This window comes from Procambarus clarkii, chromosome 1 (assembly GCF_040958095.1).
Source record: "Procambarus clarkii isolate CNS0578487 chromosome 1, FALCON_Pclarkii_2.0, whole genome shotgun sequence".
In the NCBI taxonomy this organism is placed as follows: Eukaryota; Metazoa; Arthropoda; class Malacostraca; order Decapoda; family Cambaridae; genus Procambarus; species Procambarus clarkii.
In genome coordinates, this window is record NC_091150.1 from 26,802,913 (window position 1) to 26,818,365 (window position 15,453).

Here is a 15,453-nt window from a genome sequence, read left to right on the forward strand (position 1 = left end):
ATGTTCGGATAAGGGTGTGTGTGTGTGTGCGTGTGTGTGTGTGAGTGTCCGGATTTATGTGAGGTTTGGTTCCAGGAACCATTTGTGTCCCCTCCTCCCCCAAATCTCCTCCCTTATTCCCACCGTGGGTTCGAATCCCAGGTGATTAGACCTACCCTAGGTCTATGGATCCAAGGTATCCATCCGTGGGCCCAACGGATTTCACCCCTTCCCCACTTTCCTAGGGCCAGGCCAATTCCAGCTATCCAGGGAACCTGTCGAAACAGAGGCAGCTACAGGAGGGGACACACACAAATATTTGTGCCCTGCAGTTACACAACCGTTCCGACAGGCTCGATCGCAATCTATCCAGATGAGAACACGTTCTCCTCCGACTAGACCACGCTGGAGTCGCTGTATGTTTAAAATTTGGTTCCTTTATTTATAGTTAGTATTTTTTGTGTATTAATTGATTTGTTTTATATTTTTAATGACTTAGGTAGAGTGATTTAGGGAGTGGGGGGAGGTGGGGAGGTACTGGGGGAGGTGGTAGCGTATGTAGTAGATTATACGAGATCTTGGTTAGTTATTATTTATCTTGTTGTGTTCACCTAGTTGTTCTTGCGAGGGTTGAGCTCTGCTCTTTCGGCCCGCCTCTCAACTGTGAATCAATCAATTTTTACTAGCTAATAAAAAAAAAATTCCACATACACACACCCAGGAAGCAGCCCGTAACAGGTGTCTAATGCCCAAGTACCTATGTACTGCTAGGTAAGAGGAGCATCATGAATGAATGAAACTCTGCTGATTTTCGTTGGCGCCATCACCGGGGGATCGAACTTTGACACTAGGATTACGAGTCGAGAGCGCTGTCCACTCAGTTATAAAGCCCCCTAGTGTGTGTACTGGTGCAAAAGATAATTTGGGAGAGGTTAATGGAAAAGAATGATGTTTGGTGGCCTTTAAGGCGCTGGAAGAGGGTTGCCAGTTATGAATTTAAATTATAAATTTATTAAGATAGGATATATATGCAAAAGACGTTGTGAGAGATAGTAAGAAAAGTGTTTCTGACTGAGGTTAGGTACTGTGTGATTTACTTGTATGTTAGGAAAAAGAATATTTATCAGAAACATAGATGTTCTTTAGAAATGTTTGTTTGCAAATAGTTGTAAATTATTGGGTAAAAAGCCAATGGTTACCGTACCTTGAACAAACACACGTGAGCACAATTAGTCGACGGGGGTCAGAGAGTGAGAGTGAACAGCGAAACAGTAACAACAAATGTGACAATAATGGGAAACTATGTCATTCAAACGTATACATGTTAACCATATAAATTACAGTAACACTAAACGCGCGCATACGTACATATGTCAATCAACTTACATAAATAAACATTCACTAATATGTACCTTTAAAATGGACACATACAGATAATTACCGTACACATGTCAGTTTAATTACAGGTACACATAAACACATATAGCTTCACGTGTCTGTCGGTCATGACAATAGTACACATGGATACGAACACAAAACAGTCCATTATCAACTAGTGTACTCACCTAGTTGTACTCACCTAGTTGTGTCTGCAGGATCGAGCATTGACTCTTGGATCCCGCCTTTCGAGCATCGGTTGTTTACAGCAATGACTCCTGTCCTATTTCCCTATCATACCTGGTTTTAAAATTATGAATAGTATTTGCTTCCACAACCTGTTCCTGAAGTGCATTCCATTTCCCCACTACTCTCACGCTAAAAGAAAACTTCCTAACATCTCTGTGACTCATCTGAGTTTCAAGCTTCCATCCATGTCCTCTCGTTCTGTTACTATTCCGTGTGAACATTTCGTCTATGTCCACTCTGTCAATTCCTCTGAGTATCTTATACGTTCCTATCATGTCCCCCCTCTCCCTTCTTCTTTCTAGTGTCGTAAGGCACAATTCCCTCAGGCGCTCTTCATACCCCATCCCTCGTAGCTCTGGGACGAGTCTCGTTGCAAACCTCTGAACCTTTTCCAGTTTCATTATATGTTTCTTCAGATGGGGACTCCATGATGAGGCGGCATACTCTAAGACTGGCCTTACGTAGGCAGTGTAAAGCGCCCTAAATGCCTCCTTACTTAGGTTTCTGAATGATGTTCTAACTTTTGCCAGTGTAGAGTACGCTGCTGTCATTATCCTATTAATATGTGCCTCAGGAGATAGATTAGGTGTTACGTCCACCCCCAGGTCTCTTTCACGCGTCGTTACAGGTAGGCTGTTCCCCTTCATTGTGTACTGTCCCTTTGGTCTCCTATCTCCTAGTCCCATTTCCATAACTTTACATTTGCTCGTGTTGAATTCTAGTAGCCATTTCTCTGACCATCTCTGCAATCTGTTCAGGTCCTCTTGGAGGATCCTGCAATCCTCATCTGTCACAACTCTTCTCATCAACTTTGCATCATCCGCAAACATCGACATGTAGGACTCTACGCCTGTAAACATGTCGTTAACATATACAAGAAATAGAATTGGTCCCAGCACCGATCCTTGTGGTACTCCACTTGTTACTGTTCGCCAGTCCGACTTCTCGCCCCTTACCGTAACTCTTTGGCTCCTTCCTGTTAGGTAGTTCCTTATCCATTCTAGGACCTTTCCCCCCACCCCCGCCTGCCTCTCGAGCTTGAACAGCAGTCTCATGTGCGGTACTGTATCAAAGGCTTTTTGGCAGTCCAGAAATATGCAGTCTGCCCAACCATCTCTGTCCTGTCTTATCCTCGTTATTTTATCATAGAATTCCAGAAGGTTTGTTAGGCACGATTTCCCTGTCCAGAACCCATGTTGATGTTTGTTCACAAACCTAATGTTCTCCAGGTGTGCAACCAGTCGCAGCCTAATTATTCTTTCCAGTATTTTACAGGGGATGCTTGTCAGTGATACAGGTCTGTAGTTAAGTGCCTCCTCCCTATCTCCTTTCTTGAAGATCGGCACGACATTTGCCTTCTTCCAGCAACTGGGCAATTCTCCTGACATAAGTGACTCATTAAAGATCATTGCCAGAGGCACGCTGAGGGCCTGTGCTGCTTCTTTTAGTATCCACGGTGATACTTTGTCTGGTCCAACTGCTTTAGTTGCATCTAGAGTTGTCAACTGTTTCATTACCTCCTCTGCTGTCACCTCTATATCTGATAGTCTTTCATCTAGGGTAACCCCTTCCAACAATGGGAGCTGCTCAGGCTCGGTAGTGAACACTCCATGGAAACTGGCATTCAGTGCCTCGCAGATTTCCTTGTCACTTTCAGTATATGCCCCCTCTGTCTTCCTTAGTCTTGTCACTTGGTCGTTCACCGACATTTTTCTTCTTATATGACTGTGTAGTAACTTGGGTTGTTTTTTCGCTTTGATTGCAATATCGTTCTCATAGTCCCTTTCCGATGTTCGTCTTATGTTAATGTAATCGTTCCTAGCTCTGTTGTATCTGCTTCTGTTGTCCTCTGTTCTTTGTCTTCTGTACTTCCTCCACTCCCGTCTGCTGGCCATTTTTGCTTCCTGACACTGTCTATTAAACCATGGGTTATTATATTCCTTCTTATTTTTTCCCTTTACCGTTGGTATAAATCTCTCTTCGGCCTCCTGGCATTTCTGTATGACTAGGTCCATCATATCTTGGACTGTTTTTCCTCTAATTTCTTCCTCCCACTGCACTTCACCCAGATAGTCCCTTATCCTCATATAGTCCCCTTTCCTGTAGTCAGCTCTCCTTTCCCAGATCTCTTGTCCCATGGTCATAAGTTTGAATTCCATCATGTAGTCAAAGACTAGGACACAATGGTCACTGGCCCCTAGAGGTATTTCATGCTCTAAATTCTCGATATCTTCTACGTTCTGGGTGAAAATCAGGTCTAATAGGCTCGGTGCATCTCCTCCTCTTTCCCTTGTGTCTTCCTTCACATGTTGTGTCAGGAAATTCCTGTCTATAACATCTACTAATTTTGCTCCCCACGTTTCGTCCCCTCCATGGGGATTCCTTGATTCCCAATTTATCTCTCCATGATTTAGGTCCCCCATGATCAGCAGCTTCGCTCTCATTCTGTGGGCTAGTGTTGCTGCCTTCTGCAGTTCATCTATACATGCTTTGTTGTTGTCATCATACTCCTGCCTGGGTCTTCTACTGTTTGGTGGGGGATTGTAGATTACCAGGATCACAATCTTCCTCCCATCTACTGTCAGAGTTCCATGTATGAAGCTTGTGCACTCATTGGTAACTCGATTTCCCAGGTCTTCAAACTTCCATTTCCGCTTTATTAGGAGTGCTACTCCCCCTCCCTGTCTCTGTGTCCTCTCTTTTCGTATCACCTGGTACCCTTCAGGAAAGATTGCATCTGAGATCATGTCATTAATTTTAGTTTCCACAATTGCAACTATGTCAGGATCTGCTTCACTCACTCTTTCTTTTATCTCTTCTGCTTTATTAGATACCCCATCAGCATTGGTGTACCAAACCTTGAGATTCTTCATGGAAACTCTTGTACCAGAGTTCTCCCTTTCTCTGGGGGTCTGGGGGGATCTGGGGGATGTCTGGGGGGTGACTGGGGGCAGAGGGGATCTGGGGGATCTGGGGGGTGTCTGGGGGATGACTGGGGGCGGGGAGGGTCCGGGGGATGTCCGGGGGGATCCGGGGGGTGTCTGGGGGGGTCCGGGGGGTGTATGGGGGGTGAAAGAGTTCAGGAGGGGGGTGTTCAGAAAGAGTGCTTGGGGGGCTACTGGGGGCTGGGCTTCTAGGAAGGTAGGTAGGAGGGTCTGGGGTAGGGCCTGGGTAGGTAGGTCTGGAGTAGGAAGGGCATACTGGGTCTGAAGATTGGGGAGGGCATAGAGCGGTTGGGAGATAGCGTAAGGTTGGGAGACAGATAGAGGTTGAGAGGTTGGGAGGGGGAAGGATAGAGGGGGTGGGGGGGACCTCCCACCTCCCTCGCAAGGGTGGGGGGTCACATGGAAGGAGAGGGGATGAGGAGGGGTGAGGGCTGGGTAGGCTTTGGGTGTTGAGAGGATGAGGTCTGGGTGGGTTCTTGGGGTTGAGGGGATGAGGTCTGGATGGGTTTTGGGGGTTGAGGGGATGAGAGCTGGGTGGGTTTTGGGGGTTGAGGGGATGAGGGCTGGACGGGTTTTGGGGGCTGAGGTGATGAGGGGGTCCTTGGAATGTGGGATGAATTTGACTCCAGTGGGGTCAGAGGGGTCAAGGGATGTGCTGGGGAGATAAGCAGGGGCGGCTGATTTGGGAAAGGGGTGACCTGAGAAGCACGTGTGAGCTGGTTAGCATGGGGTGGTTTAGCACTGGGGTGTGTAGCTGCGCTCAAATGGGAAGAGTCGTACTGTTGTTTGCTTGCTCTGTGGGCAATCTGTTCCTCCTTCGTCATGAATTTGTCAATAAATACGTTGTAGTAATTTTCGCTACCTCTGAGTAGGTGTTTGTGATGCAGTATGTAATCCACTGCCTCTTCGTTAGTGAACTGTACCAGGACAGGTCGTTTCCTGTTACAGTTGTATGGTCCAATGCGTCGGTGGACTTGCACCTCATTCCCTGCCATCTGGGCTCTCATGTCTCTCAAGATCCCCTGTAGTTCCAAATCCTCAATCTCCATCCTTTCCTGCCTCGATGGTGCCCTGGCTTCAAGTAATCCATGGATTATGATTGTCCTCTTTCTCAGTTCATGGTCATGCTGGTGGCCCTCTCCCTGGCTGACCCCCACCCCTCCTACACCCGCTACTCCACCTACTACTACTCCCCCTTCCCCTGCCAAGCTTCCCTTATTCCTGCCAAATTCATTAGTAAGCCTAGATATTTCTCCTTGCCATTCTACCCTGCTCTTCCTGATTTCCTCTTGAATATAATCCATAAACTCTTGTTTGAGTCTTTGAACCTCGCCCTGTATCTTATTAAAGACTTCACTTTTAATCCCCTGGATTAGATCACCTATCCAAACATCCCTCTTCTCTACAAATTTCCCAATCATCTTCTCCACAAACCTATCTTCTTCCTCAATCATAATACTGTTGGACCTAGACACCCTTCCTGACCTAGTCATTGCTATACTGCAACCTTACCCACAGGGGTTCCAAGTATCTTACCGTCCTGCTAACACAATAGGTGAGTGAATCTCCAAGCGTCGTCCCGCGTGGTGATAGAAGGTTGCTGCCGGGGTGAGGTCACGCGGTCAGAGGTCGGTGAGGTCTGCTCCCACACTGCCACAATTACTTCCTCAACTATTTTGAATTACGCTATTTAAACTGTTTTTCTTCACTACCTTATGGCTCTGGCCAAAACTCAAGGTTTTTTCATTCACTTGTACACACTTTTTCACTTCGAAGTTGCCTGATTACCCCTCCCACTCAACTAGTGAGACAGGAGCTCCCAACCCACGTCCACCCAACACGATGGTCACAAGACAAGAGTATATCTACTAGATCTATTTCTCTCTAACTAGAGAGTTAGCTCTAACTAACTAACTAACTAACTAACTAACTAACTAGCTCTCTAACTAACTAACTTGTCTCTCACAAGACAAGAGTATATCTACTAGATCTATTTCTCTCTAACTAACACACACACAAACATACACATATACAAATGCTGGGCGGACTGCATTTTCTTGGATTGTCGAAAAGCCTTTGACACAGTACCGCATAAGAGGCTGGTACATAAGCTGGAGAGACAGGCAGGTGTATCTGGTAAGGTGCTCCAGTGGATAAGGGAGTATCTAAGCAATAGGAAGCAGGGAGTTACGGTGAGGGGTGAGACCTCCGATTGGCGTGAAGTCACCAGTGGAGTCCCACAGGGCTCTGTACTCGGTCCTATCTTGTTTCTGATATATGTAAATGATCTCCCGGAGGGTATCGATTCATTTCTCTCAATGTTTGCGGACGATGCTAAAATTATGAGAAGGATTAAAACAGAAGAGGACTGTTTGAGGCTTCAAGAAGACGTAGACAAGCTGAAGGAATGGTCGAACATGTGGTTGTTAGAGTTTAACCCAACCAAATGTAATGTAATGAAGATAGGTGTAGGGAGCAGGAGGCCAGATACAAGGTATCATCTGGGAGAGGAAATTCTTCAGGAGTCAGAGAAGGAAAAAGACTTGGGGGTTGATATCACGCCAGACCTGTCTCCTGCAGCACATATCAAGTGGATAACATTTGCGGCATATGCCAGGCTGGCCAACATACGAACGGCATTCAGAAACTTGTGTAAAGAATCATTCAGAACTTTGTATACCACATATGTCAGGCCAATCCTGGAGTATGCAGCCCCAGCATGGAGTCCATATCTAGTCAAGGATAAGACTAAACTGGAAAAGGTTCAAAGGTTTGCCACCAGACTAGTACCCGAGCTGAGAGGTATGAGCTACGAGGAGAGACTACGGGAATTAAACCTCACTTCGCTGGAAGACAGAAGAGTTAGGGGGGACATGATCACCACATTCAAGATTCTGAAGGGGATTGATAGGGTAGATAAAGACAGTCTATTTAACACAAAAGGGAACACGCACAAGGGGACACAGGTGGAAACTGAGTGCCCAAATGAGCCACAGAGATATTAGAAAGAACTTTTTTAGTGTCAGAGTGGTTGACAAATGGAATGCATTAGGGGGTGATGTGGTGAAGGCTGACTCCATACACAGTTTCAAGTGTAGATATGACAGAGCCCGATAGGCTCAGGAATCTGTACACATGTTGATTGACGGTTGAGAGGCGGGACCAAAAAGCCAGAGCTCAACCCCCGCAAACACAACTAGGTTAGTACAACTAGGTGAGTACACACACACACACACATACACACACACACACACACACACACACACACAAACTGGAGGCGTAGCGTCTAAATAGAGAGAGTTCGATGGTTATAATCCTAATGGTCCCCGATCGAATCCCGGTTGATGCAATAGCAAATCGAAAGATATTCTTTAGCCTGATTCGACTGTTCACCTAGCACAAATGTATCCATCAATGTATCCATCTATCTATCTACTTATATCTGTCAATCCATCAATCTATCTTCCCATTAAACCAACCATTTATCATTATATACATCTATCTATCCATGTATCCGTCCATCAACTCATCTTTCTATCCATCCATATAGTCATCTGTCTTTCCGTCCATCAACTCATCTACGCATACGTCTATCCGTCAATATATATATTTAGCAATCAATGTATCCATCCATCTATCTACCTATATAAATTTTCCATTAATCTATCCATTTATCATTAGCATCTATCAACACCCTCCCCACTCCCTCTCCTATTTTACTACCAAACTCCCTCCTTTCGTTCTGGCACCTTCTCCTTCCCTTTTCCTCCCTCTCATAAACCTGCTCATCCTCCATCCTTTTGCCCTTCCCACTCCCGCCCCTCTCCCATCCCGCCCTTCCCATCGTCTTCCCTCTCGCCGCAGATCCATCCCTTCGTTCTCATGTCTTCCGCCGCTTCTCACTCTCGCCCTTCCCTCTGTTTTTCCTCCCTCCCGTTGCTAGTCCTTCCCTTCGTTCACTCACCTTCCCTTCTTACCCATCATGTAGTCTTCCCTCCCGCCGCCATCCCTTCCCATCGTCCTCCCTCCCTCCTACATCACACTCTCTGCCCCCCTTCCTGCACCTCCTTCACCTCCATTTCATCCCTTTTTCACCTGTACAACTCCCCTTGTTCCCCCCTCTTCATCCCTCTTTCACCTGCACCTCTCCCCCTGTTCCCCCTCTTCATCCCTCTTTCACCTGCACCTCTCCCCCTGTTCCCCCTCTTCATCCCTTTTTCGCCTGCACCACTCCCCTTGTTCCCCCTCTTCATCCTTCTTTCACCTGCACCTCTCCCCCTGTTCCCCCTCTTCATCCCAGTTTCACCTGCACCTCTCCCCCTGTTCCCCTTCTTCATCCCAGTTTCACCTGCACCACTCCCCCTGTTCCCCCTCTTCATTCCTTTTTCACCTTCACCTCTCCCCCTGTTCCCCCTCTTCATCCCAGTTCCACCTGCACCTCTCCCCCTGTTCCCCCTCTTCATCCCTGTTTCACCTGCACCACTGCCCCTGTTCCCCCCCTCTTTGGGATGAAGAGCTCTCCTGGCTGTCTGGGTTCGAATCCTTCATGGGTGTGGAGTTTTCAATTGCATATTGGCTTGGGGACCATTCAATCTTGTTCCCAAGCCATATATTGTTATATATATATATATATATATATATATATATATATATATATATATATATATATATATATATATATATATATATATATATATATATATATATATATATATATATTAGAGAAGAGAAGAAAGTATCAAGGTGGTCAGTGAGGATCCACAAGGTCTTCTCTGAGTACTCTTTATTTTCTTCTCCAAGGCTATGGGTCCCTACACTTGCACTAGAGGTGATACCCTTTCTAGGTTTAAAAAAATCTATATATATATATATATAATATATATATATATATATATATATATATATATATATATATATATATATATATATATATATATATATATATATATATGTCGCACCTAGTAGCCAGAACGCACTTCTCAGCCTACTATGCAAGGCCCGATTTGCCTAATAAGCCAAGTTTTCCTTAATTAATATATTTTCTCTAATTTTTTTCTTATGAAATGATAAAGCTACCTATTTCATTATGTTTGAGGACAATTTTTTTTTATTGGAGTTAAAATCAACGTAGATATATGACTGAACCTAATCAACCCTACCTAACCTAACCTAACCTAACCTATCTGTATAGGTTAGGTTAGGTTAGGTAGCCGAAAAAGTTAGGTTAGGTTAGGTTAGGTAGGTTAGGTAGTTGAAAAACCATTAATTCATGAAAACGTGGCTTATTAGGCCAATCGGGCCTTGCATAATAGGCTGAGAAGTGAGTTCTGGCTAATAGGTACGACATATATATATATATATATATATATATATATATATATATATATATATATATATATATATATATATATATATATATATATATATATATATATATATATTTATATATATATATATAAATATATTTATAATATATATATTGTATTATAATAATTATGAATAATATATTTTTATTCCTTTATGTGTCATTGACATTTTTTTATTTTTTTTATTCAATTTATTATTTTTTATTATATTTTCATTCATTTAATAAGTGTTATGATTCGATTTTTAGTTCGTCATGTATTTACTTATTGTTTATATATTTATTGTATATATATATATTATTATATATATTATATATATATATATATTGTATTATATATATATTTATTGTATATATATATATATATATATATATATATATATATATATATATATATATATATATGTGTGTGTGTGTATTTTCTTTAAAAATTTTATATATATAAATATATATGTATATTTAAATATTGATCTGAGCCTGTGGATATGGACCCTGTGGGTCCAGGAGGCCATCTGTGTCCCCTCAGATGGCCTCCCTTATCACAGTTTGTGTCTATGGATGTGTGTCAGTGTGTGAGTCACTGTGAGTGTCCGGGTGAGTGTGGGTGTCCCTGTGAGTGTCCGGATGATTATGTGTCCGGTTACATCTGTGGTTTCAGGAGGCCATCTGTGTCCCCTCAGATGGTCTCCCTTATCACAGTTTGTGTCTATGGATGTGTGTCAGTGTGTGAGACACTGTGAGTGTCCGGGTGAGTGTGGGTGTCCCTGTGAGTGTCCGGATGATTATGTGTCCGGTTACATCTGTGGTTTCAGGAGGCCATCTGTTTCCCCTCAGATGGTCTCCCTTATGACAGTCTATGGATGTGTGTGTGTGAGTGTCCCTGTGAATGTTCGGATAAGGGTGTGTGTGTGTGTGTGTGTGTGTGTGTGAGTGTCCGGATTTATGTGAGGTTTGGTTCCAGGAACCATTTGTGTCCCCTCCTCCCCCAAATCTCCTCCCTTATTCCCACCGTGGGTTCGAATCCCAGGTGATTAGACCTACCCTAGGTCTATGGATCCAAGGTATCCATCCGTGGGCCCAACGGATTTCACCCCTTCCCCACTTTCCTAGGGCCAGGCCAATTCCAGCTATCCAGGGAACCTGTCGAAACAGAGGCAGCTACAGGAGGGGACACACACAAATATTTGTGCCCTGCAGTTACACAACCGTTCCGACTGGCTCGATCGCAATCTATCCAGATGAGAACACGTTCTCCTCCGACTAGACCACGCTGGAGTCGCTGTATGTTTAAAATTTGGTTCCTTTATTCATAGTTTGTATTTTTTGTGTATTAATTGATTTGTTTTATATTTTTAATGACTTAGGTAGAGTGATTTAGGGAGTGGGGGGAGGTGGGGAGGTACTGGGGGAGGTGGTAGAGTATGTAGTAGATTATACGAGATCTTGGTTAGTTATTATTTATCTTGTTGTGTTCACCTAGTTGTTCTTGCGAGGGTTGAGCTCTGCTCTTTCGGCCCGCCTCTCAACTGTGAATCAATCAATTTTTACTAGCTAATAAAAAAAAAATTCCACATACACACACCCAGGAAGCAGCCCGTAACAGGTGTCTAATGCCCAAGTACCTATGTACTGCTAGGTAAGAGGAGCATCATGAATGAATGAAACTCTGCTGATTTTCGTTGGCGCCATCACCGGGGGATCGAACTTTGACACTAGGATTACGAGTCGAGAGCGCTGTCCATTCAGTTATAAAGCCCCCTAGTGTGTGTACTGGTGCAAAAGATAATTTGGGAGAGGTTAATGGAAAAGAATGATGTTTGGTGGCCTTTAAGGCGCTGGAAGAGGGTTGCCAGTTATGAATTTAAATTATAAATTTATTAAGATAGGATATATATGCAAAAGACGTTGTGAGAGATAGTAAGAAAAGTGTTTCTGATTGAGGTTAGGTACTGTGTGATTTACTTGTATGTTAGGAAAAAGAATATTTATCAGAAACATAGATGTTCTTTAGAAATGTTTGTTTGCAAATAGTTGTAAATTATTGGGTAAAAAGCCAATGGTTACCGTACCTTGAACAAACACACGTGAGCACAATTAGTCGACGGGGGTCAGAGAGTGAGAGTGAACAGCGAAACAGTAACAAAAAATGTGACAATAATGGGAAACTATGTCATTCAAACGTATACATGTTAACCATATAAATTACATTAACACTAAACGCGCGCATACGTACATATGTCAATCAACTTACATAAATAAACATTCACTAATATGTACCTTTAAAATGGACACATACAGATAATTACCGTACACATGTCAGTTTAATTACAGGTACACATAAACACATATAGCTTCACGTGTCTGTCGGTCATGACAATAGTACACATGGATACGAACACAAAACAGTCCATTATCAACTAGTGTGTGTGTGTGTGTGTGTGTGTGTGTGTGTGTGTGTGTTTTATCCTTATATTTACTATATGTATCTGCAGAATCGAGTTATTAGCTCTTGGACCCCGCCTATCAAATAAATGTATTTATCCTCTTTTATATCTACTACATCTATTTCTCTCTAACTAACACACACACAAACATACACATATACAAATGCTGGGCGGACTGCATTTTCTTGGATTGTCGAAAAGCCTTTGACACAGTACCGCATAAGAGGCTGGTACATAAGCTGGAGAGACAGGCAGGTGTATCTGGTAAGGTGCTCCAGTGGATAAGGGAGTATCTAAGCAATAGGAAGCAGGGAGTTACGGTGAGGGGTGAGACCTCCGATTGGCGTGAAGTCACCAGTGGAGTCCCACAGGGCTCTGTACTCGGTCCTATCTTGTTTCTGATATATGTAAATGATCTCCCGGAGGGTATCGATTCATTTCTCTCAATGTTTGCGGACGATGCTAAAATTATGAGAAGGATTAAAACAGAAGAGGACTGTTTGAGGCTTCAAGAAGACGTAGACAAGCTGAAGGAATGGTCGAACATGTGGTTGTTAGAGTTTAACCCAACCAAATGTAATGTAATGAAGATAGGTGTAGGGAGCAGGAGGCCAGATACAAGGTATCATCTGGGAGAGGAAATTCTTCAGGAGTCAGAGAAGGAAAAAGACTTGGGGGTTGATATCACGCCAGACCTGTCTCCTGCAGCACATATCAAGTGGATAACATTTGCGGCATATGCCAGGCTGGCCAACATACGAACGGCATTCAGAAACTTGTGTAAAGAATCATTCAGAACTTTGTATACCACATATGTCAGGCCAATCCTGGAGTATGCAGCCCCAGCATGGAGTCCATATCTAGTCAAGGATAAGACTAAACTGGAAAAGGTTCAAAGGTTTGCCACCAGACTAGTACCCGAGCTGAGAGGTATGAGCTACGAGGAGAGACTACGGGAATTAAACCTCACTTCGCTGGAAGACAGAAGAGTTAGGGGGGACATGATCACCACATTCAAGATTCTGAAGGGGATTGATAGGGTAGATAAAGACAGTCTATTTAACACAAGGGGAACACGCACAAGGGGACACAGGTGGAAACTGAGTGCCCAAATGAGCCACAGAGATATTAGAAAGAACTTTTTTAGTGTCAGAGTGGTTGACAAATGGAATGCATTAGGGGGTGATGTGGTGGAGGCTGACTCCATACACAGTTTCAAGTGTAGATATGACAGAGCCCGATAGGCTCAGGAATCTGTACACATGTTGATTGACGGTTGAGAGGCGGGACCAAAAAGCCAGAGCTCAACCCCCGCAAACACAACTAGGTGAGTACAACTAGGTGAGTACACACACACACACACATACACACACACACACACACACACACACACACACACAAACTGGAGGCGTAGCGTCTAAATAGAGAGAGTTCGATGGTTATAATCCTAATGGTCCCCGATCGAATCCCGGTTGATGCAATAGCAAATCGAAAGATATTCTTTAGCCTGATTCGACTGTTCACCTAGCACAAATGTATCCATCAATGTATCCATCTATCTATCTACTTATATCTGTCAATCCATCAATCTATCTTCCCATTAAACCAACCATTTATCATTATATACATCTATCTATCCATGTATCCGTCCATCAACTCATCTTTCTATCCATCCATATAGTCATCTGTCTTTCCGTCCATCAACTCATCTATGCATACGTCTATCCGTCAATATATATATTTAGCAATCAATGTATCCATCCATCTATCTACCTATATAAATTTTCCATTAATCTATCCATTTATCATAAGCATCTATCAACACCCTCCCCACTCCCTCTCCTATTTTACTACCAAACTCCCTCCTTTCGTTCTGGCACCTTCTCCTTCCCTTTTCCTCCCTCTCATAAACCTGCTCATCCTCCATCCTTTTGCCTTCCCACTCCCGCCCTTCGTTCACTCACCTTCCCTTCTTACCCATCATGTAGTCTTCCCTCCCGCCGCCATCCCTTCCCATCGTCCTCCCTCCCTCCTACATCACACTCTCTGCCCCCCTTCCTGCACCTCCTTCACCTCCATTTCATCCCTTTTTCACCTGTACAACTCCCCTTGTTCCCCCCTCTTCATCCCTCTTTCACCTGCACCTCTCCCCCTGTTCCCCCTCTTCATCCCTCTTTCACCTGCACCTCTCCCCCTGTTCCCCCTCTTCATCCCTTTTTCGCCTGCACCACTCCCCCTGTTCCCCCTCTTCATCCTTCTTTCACCTGCACCTCTCCCCCTGTTCCCCCTCTTCATCCCAGTTTCACCTGCACCTCTCCCCCTGTTCCCCTTCTTCATCCCAGTTTCACCTGCACCACTCCCCCTGTTCCCCCTCTTCATTCCTTTTTCACCTTCACCTCTCCCCCTGTTCCCCCTCTTCATCCCAGTTCCACCTGCACCTCTCCCCCTGTTCCCCGTCTTCATCCCTGTTTCACCTGCACCACTGCCCCTGTTCCCCCCCTCTTTGGGATGAAGAGCTCTCCTGGCTGTCTGGGTTCGAATCCTTCATGGGTGTGGAGTTTTCAATTGCATATTGGCTTGGGGACCATTCAATCTTGTTCCCAAGCCATATATTGTTATATATATATATATGTCGTACCTAATAGCCAGAACGCACTTCTCAGCCTACTATTCAAGGCCCGATTTGCCTAATAAGCCAAGTTTTCATGAATTAATGTTTTTTCGTCTACCTAACCTACCTAACCTAACCTAACCTAGCTTTTTTTGGCTACCTAACCTAACCTTACCTATAAATATAGGTTAGGTTAGGTTAGGTAGGGTTGGTTAGGTTCGGTCATATATCTACGTTAATTTTAGCTCCAATAAAAAAAAATTGACCTCATACATAGAGAAAAGGCTTGCTTTATCATTTCATAAGAAAAAATTATAGTAAATATATTAATTCAGGAAAACTTGGCTTATTAGGCAAATCGGGCCTTGAATAGTAGGCTGAGAAGTGAGTTCTGGCTACTAGGTACGACATATATATATATATATATATATATATATATATATATATATATATATATATATATATATATATATATATATATAT